The 6,563-nt window shown below is 46.8% G+C and overlaps 1 long non-coding RNA gene across 1 annotated transcript; it reads right to left on the bottom strand.

Annotated features, from left to right (window-relative positions):
• Positions 1–5,246: 5,246 nt before the first annotated feature.
• On the bottom strand, positions 5,247–6,226 carry LOC140351345 (uncharacterized). Its single transcript, XR_011925355.1, has 2 exons — positions 5,865–6,226; positions 5,247–5,818 (listed from the first exon to the last, which is right to left on the bottom strand). It is a non-coding gene; the product is annotated as an uncharacterized lncRNA (long non-coding RNA).
• Between the last annotated feature and the right edge of the window lie 337 nt (positions 6,227–6,563).

Raw genomic sequence — 6,563 nt, 5'->3', positions numbered from 1 at the left:
CTTTACCTGTTTGAGCTGTCATATGTCGAGTCAGAACCCTGGCTCCTTCTCTGATGATAGGTGCGTGAAGTGCAGTGTAGTGGTAGTTTTGGAGGCCAGGGTTATGGAGTTAGAAGCGCGGATCCGCTGTTTAGAGGAGCTTAAGTCCAGTTATAGTTCGGTTTTAGCGCGAGGGCTACCGGACCGCGCTGCAGGGCGTAGCATTAGCAGTAGCAGTAAGGCCGAGCTCAGCCCCTCAGCGTCTCCCGTGCAGCCGGGACTAGACCAGGAACAGAATAGGGACCATTTTGTGACAGTTCGGAGGGGACAAGGCGCTAAACGCCGAACCTCAGAGCGCCGTGAGCTTCACGTCTATAATAGGTTTTCTCCCCTCAGCGATCACACGCCCGCTGAACACACGAGAGAAACTCTTGTAATCGGGAGTTCTATTGTCAGAGACGTGAAGCTGCCAGTTGCTAGCGTTAGGTGTTACCCGGGGGCCAGAATGGGTGACATCGAAGGAAACCTTAGGATCTTAAAGCAGAGTAGGACCCGTTTCCGGCGAGTCGTGGTTCACGCAGGCGGTAACGACGCCCGTCGGAGACAATCAGAGGTGCTCAAAGTTCAAGTAGCCGCGGTGTGTGACTTAGCGAAGTCGATGTCAGACACTGTCATATTTTCTGGTCCCCTGCCCAATCGGATCAATGCTGAATTGTACAGCCGTCTCTCAGCATTCAACAACTGGTTATCCAGATGGTGCCCTCAAAACAACGTTGTCTTTATTGATAACTGGAGTGCGTTTTGGGGAAAGCCCGGGCTCATACGCAGGGATGGCATCCATCCGACTTCTGAGGGTACATCCCTATTAGTTCGGAATTTGACCGATAGTCTTAGTCGTGTTAAGTGACCATCTAGGGATGAGCCCCAGGTGCAGAGCAGCAGTTCAAGACGCTCCTCTGTCGCCGAACTCTCGCCCGTTCTGTTACCTGTGAAGTGTTCAGATTCAAGACAGATAGAGACTGTGTGTGTCCCTCGTGTCCCTCGTGTCCCTCGTACAAATAATGCCAAAAAGTCACATCTCAGAAAAAATATTTCAGGCGTCAGACCAAATAACTTAAGGAAAATAACAATCACAAATGACACAAATACACAAATGAATAAACACGTAAAATGTGGACTGCTAAACATTAGAGCAATTTCCTCCAAATCGCTCTTAGTTAATGAATTAATTAGTGACTATAACATAGATCTTCTAGCTCTAACTGAAACGTGGCTTCAACAAGACGACTACGTCAGACTAAATGAGTCCACCCCACCCACCCATGTTAACATTCAGACTGCCAGGAGCACAGGCCGAGGTGGTGGTGTGGCAGTGATCTCACACTCAAGCCTACTCATGAGCCCTAAAACTAACAATGCATTTCACTCATTTGAAAGCCTTATGCTGTCGATCACATGTCCAAATATGAAAAACCTAAAAGGAGTTTTGTTCATAGTTATCTACCGACCTCCTGGTCCCTATTCAGAGTTTTTAACAGAGTTTTCTGACTTTATATCAAACTTAGTGTTAGCCTGGGATAAAATAGTTATAGTTGGAGACTTTAATATCCACGTGAACATGAGTGATGACGCTCTCAGTAATGCCTTCAGCGCCTTGTTAGACAGCATTGGTTTCACTCAGAATGTAAATAAACCGACTCACACTCACAAGAACACTCTGGATCTTGTCCTAACGTATGGAACAGAGATTAGTGACCTCATTGTCCTCCCTCAAAACCCTATATTGTCAGATCATTTCCTAATTACCTTTCAGTTTATTCTTAAAGATCATCCAGTCCCACAAAATAAAGTTATAATGAAAAGGACAATATCTGAAAAATCTATCTCAAAATTCAAAGAAATAATAGAGCCAATATTCAGTGACATGTCATGTGATCCTGCTGAGAACAGCTTTAGTCCCAGTTTAAGTGATCAATGTGTCGACTTGACCATGAATTCTCTGAAGTCTGCTCTTGACGTTGTCGCGCCGTTAAAACAGAAGGTCATTAGGCCAAAGCGCGCCTCCCCATGGTACAACCAAGAACTGCGTTCACATAAACAAAAAGTTAGAAAGTTAGAGGGATTATTTCGTCGCTCTCACACCGAAGAATCCCTAAAAGCATGGAAAAGTTGCCTGCTGTCCTATAAGCAGGCTCTGCGTAAGGCCCAAACCAGATATTATTCAAATCTAATAGAAGTCAACAAAAGTAACACTAAATTCCTTTTCAGCACTGTAGCTAGGCTAACAAACTGTCACAGTGCAGTAGAGCCCTCAATCCCAGCTACACTTAGCTCTGATGATTTCCTCCTATTTTTTAATAATAAAATAAAAACAATCAGAGATAAATTAGATGAAATTACCCCCGCTATTAGCCCTGAACTAGCCCAAGCTGTAAATCTAACTTCCCATATAAATCCACCTGTAAACCTAGAAAGGTTCACAGCTGTTGATCAAGCAGAGATAACTTCAGCCATTATGTCCTCTAAAAGCTCAACTTGTGTCCTAGACCCCATTCCAAGCAGACTCCTCAAAGACATTCTTCCCCTAATTATAGACCCTATTCTTAATATAATAAATACTTCACTCGAAAGTGGCTATGTTCCACAGTCCTTCAAACATGCAGTCATTAAACCTCTTCTGAAAAAGCCTAATCTAGATCCCGACCTATTGGTAAACTACAGACCTATTTCAAATCTTCCCTTCGTCTCTAAAATCCTTGAAAAAGTTGTAGTAAAACAGCTTTGTCGCCACCTGCAGGACAATAACTTATTTGAAGTTTTCCAGTCAGGGTTCAGAGCCCACCACAGCACTGAAACTGCACTAGTTAAAGTCACAAATGATTTGTTATTAGCCGCTGACGATGGACTGGTCTCAGTCCTGGTCCTGTTGGACCTCAGCGCAGCGTTTGACACCATCGACCACAACATTCTACTGCAGAGGTTAGAATGTGATGTAGGTGTTGGAGGAACAGCCCTCAGCTGGTTTAAATCCTATCTATCTGATAGGTTCCAATTTGTTAATGTAAACCAGAGCTCCTCACCAAGCTCTAAAGTAATTTACGGTGTGCCACAGGGTTCGGTACTCGGTCCAATTCTGTTTACTCTTTATATGCTACCATTAGGCAACATTATCAGAAAGCATGACATTAACTTCCACTGCTATGCAGACGACACTCAGCTGTATTTATCAATGAAACCTGATCAGAGCGATCAAGTAGACAGACTTAGTACTTGTGTGAAGGAGATAAAAACCTGGATGACACTAAACTACCTGCTTCTTAACCCTGAAAAAACCGAGGTCATTGTGCTTGGCCCTAAGCATCTACGAGACGCTCTATCTGAGCAGATAGTCACACTGGACAATGTCAGTGTAGCCTCCAGTTCTACTGTAAGAAACCTTGGAGTCTTATTTGACCAGGAGCTCTCATTTAAAGCTCATATAAATCAAGCTTGTAAAACAGCCTATTTCCATTTGCGCAACATCGCCAAAATCAGAAGAATCCTGCCTAAAAGTGATGCCGAAAAACTTATCCATGCATTTGTAACGACTAGATTAGACTACTGTAACTCCCTGCTTGCAGCGTGTCCTAAAAGCTCCATAAAAAGCTTTCAACTGGTTCAAAATGCAGCAGCAAGATTACTAACAGGAACAAAAAGAAGAGAGCACATTACGCCGGTGCTGAAGTCTCTTCACTGGCTCCCCGTCGAGTTTAGAATCAAATTCAAAATTCTACTCTTGACCTACAAAGCCATAAATGACATGGCCCCATCCTACCTCAAAGATGCTATAGAACCATATCATCCAAACAGAGCTCTTCGCTCTCAGAATGCTGGCCTTCTGGTGGTGCCAAGAGTCTCTAAAAGTACTGTAGGAGGTAGAGCGTTTAGCTACCAAGCTCCTGTGTTATGGAATCAGCTCCCGACCCATGTTAAATATGCTGACACAGTCTCTTCATTTAAGTCCAGGCTTAAAACGTTCCTCTTCGAAATCGCTTATGGTCAGACTAGTTAGGAACAGAAACATAAACCCACAGCTTCAGCTACGCTGCCCTAGGAGTAACTATGCTGGGGGAAGTATGTCAGCTTGAGCACTATCCTCTTCTTCTTCTGACTACTTATGCTATCAAACAATATTTATTTTTTGATTCCACTTGCAAACTGTTCACCGCCTTCTTTTCTTTCTCTCACTCCTGAGGACCTGTGGACCCAGATGCCCCTCCCCTGGTGAAGTGGTCCCTGCCCTGTGTGGACGGTCCCTCATCTGCCTGAAGAGTGGCTCCAGCTCGCTTCCGACGGTCCCTCATCTGCCTGAAGAGTGGGTCCAGCTCGCCTCCGACGGTCCCTCATCTGCCTGAAGAGTGGGTCCAGCTCGCCTCCGACGGTCCCTCATCTGCCTGAAGAGTGGGTCCAGCTCGCCTCCGACGGTCCCTCTTCTGCCTGAAGAGTGGGTCCAGTTCGACTCAGACGGTCCCTCTTCTGCCTGAAGAGTGGGTCCAGCTCGCCTCCGACGGTCCCTCTTCTGCCTGAAGAGTGGGTCCAGCTCGACTCAGACGGTCCCTCTTCTGCCTGAAGAGTGGGTCCAGCTCCAGTCTCCTTGTGTCCGTCTGTCCGTCTGTGAGAGTCGGATCTCTCCTTCACTGGAACTCCTCCAGGTTTCTACGCTTTTTTCCCAAAGAGGTTTTTTTGTAGTTTTTCCTGGCCGAGAAGGAGAGTCTAAGGACAGAGGACCCTGGGACATCGTCCCTCGCCACCACAGACATTGTCTGACTCCCTCGCCACCACAGACATTGTCTGACTTCATCGCCACCACAGACATTGTTGATTCATTTCTCCCTGTGGCCCTCAGAGGCAACTGTTGTTGTGATTTTGGGCCTTACAAAAATAAATTCATTTGATTTGATACTTCTGCATTGTAGAAACCAAACATCAAACCACACATCTAACCCCGAACCTCAAGCAAATAAAGAGTGATAAGCAAAGCTGACGTCCTCCTTTGTTCTGGCCGGACAACCTGGGAAGATTAGGGAAATATATATCCAGTAATTATACAGTCCTTCAGAGGTCGCAAGATTGGGTCTCCTTCCCAACGCCTCATTTACATGGTCCTTCGAGCCGGATTTCCTCAGTTTTCCCAGTCCAACCATGGCTCACCCTCGTCCTCGTCGTGATGTCCATCAGCCTCGCTATCTCGACGACTTCCTCGTATCACTCCCAAGACGTCAGCTTGATCACTCCAACGAGGGAGCAGCTCCTCATCCTTCTGCCCAAATCTACTCTCCCGCTCCAGAGAGTGCTCCACAGAACCTCAGCTCAGAAGCAGTCCTGTCAGCGCTTCAGGAGATGAGAGAGGAGAACAACCAGCTCAGGAGAGACATGCAGAATCTGTTCAGCTCTCTTTCCCAGAGACCTGCTCCTCCACCTCAGCCTCAAAGACAGCCTGATCAGCTTGATGTCAGCGCTGTATCATTTGTGCCAACTCATCCTCCAGAGAACACTTCCACTCCTTACTACTACTCCAGAGAACCAATGGATGTCCATCTACCGCCGTGGCCTGAATCATCACCTCCTCCATTAGATGGTCCGCTGCCTCCACCCCCTCCTCCGGCAACAGACCATCCAGCTCCCGCTCCTCTGTTTCCTCCAATGTACGTCGACCCCTCGTATAATTCAGGTCTGCAGTCCACTCCACAGTATGTTCAGCCATACACCCCCGCTCATGTTCCTCCTTTGACCGAGACCACGTACAGAGGGCCGAAGCCACATATTCCCCCTTTCACCGAAGATGATCCTCGTCAGTTTGCTCGCCTCAAAATCGCACTGGACAATATCTTGCCCCGGGATGCCACAGAGCGATTCAAATACCAGATATTAGTCGATCATCTCAAACATGAAGATGCCCTCCTCGTAGCTGACTCCTATAGCAATAGCTCAACTCCTTATTCCAAAACAATGGCATCACTCACTGAGATGTATGGACAGCCTCACAAACTAGCTCTGCAGCGCATTAACGAGGTTCTTGCAGAGCCTTCCTTAAGGAGTGGTGACAGCAGAGGGTTCCGTCACTTTGGCCTGAAAGTCAGAGCACTTGTCGGCATGTTGGAGCAGTTAGGAAGAGAGGGGCGGACAGAGTTAGAATGTGGGTCACACACATCACGTCTACTATCCAAGCTGCCACATGAACTGAGGACACAGTTCAAACGCTTCATTGACCCCATTCGTAAGCCCATACCCACATTGCTGGACTTTTCAGACTGGTTGGAATGTGAGGTGCGTGTTCAGGATGAAGATGTACCATCTCATTACTCACACTCACCTCGGGACGACCTCCACAAAGCTACCAAGCCCAATTTACAGAGACCTACTGTTCGCCCCACCACAGTCCTGTTTGGCTCTGACCCTGCTTCCAAGTTCATTAAGCCTTCATCACCAGTTAGACCTCAACTCCCCACGTCATCAGAACAACCCCAGAAATACTGCCCCTATTGCAATGATAACATGCATTATTTCAATCAATGTTCTGAGTTCAAGAAATTCACCCCTGGGCA

This window comes from Eucyclogobius newberryi, unplaced genomic scaffold (assembly GCF_026437365.1).
Source record: "Eucyclogobius newberryi isolate DKJ021-1_F unplaced genomic scaffold, fEucNew1.0.hap1 SCAF_8, whole genome shotgun sequence".
Taxonomy (NCBI): Eukaryota; Metazoa; Chordata; class Actinopteri; order Gobiiformes; family Gobiidae; genus Eucyclogobius; species Eucyclogobius newberryi.
The sequence above is the reverse complement of the archived record's forward strand: the minus strand, read 5'-3'. Positions and strand labels throughout refer to the sequence as shown.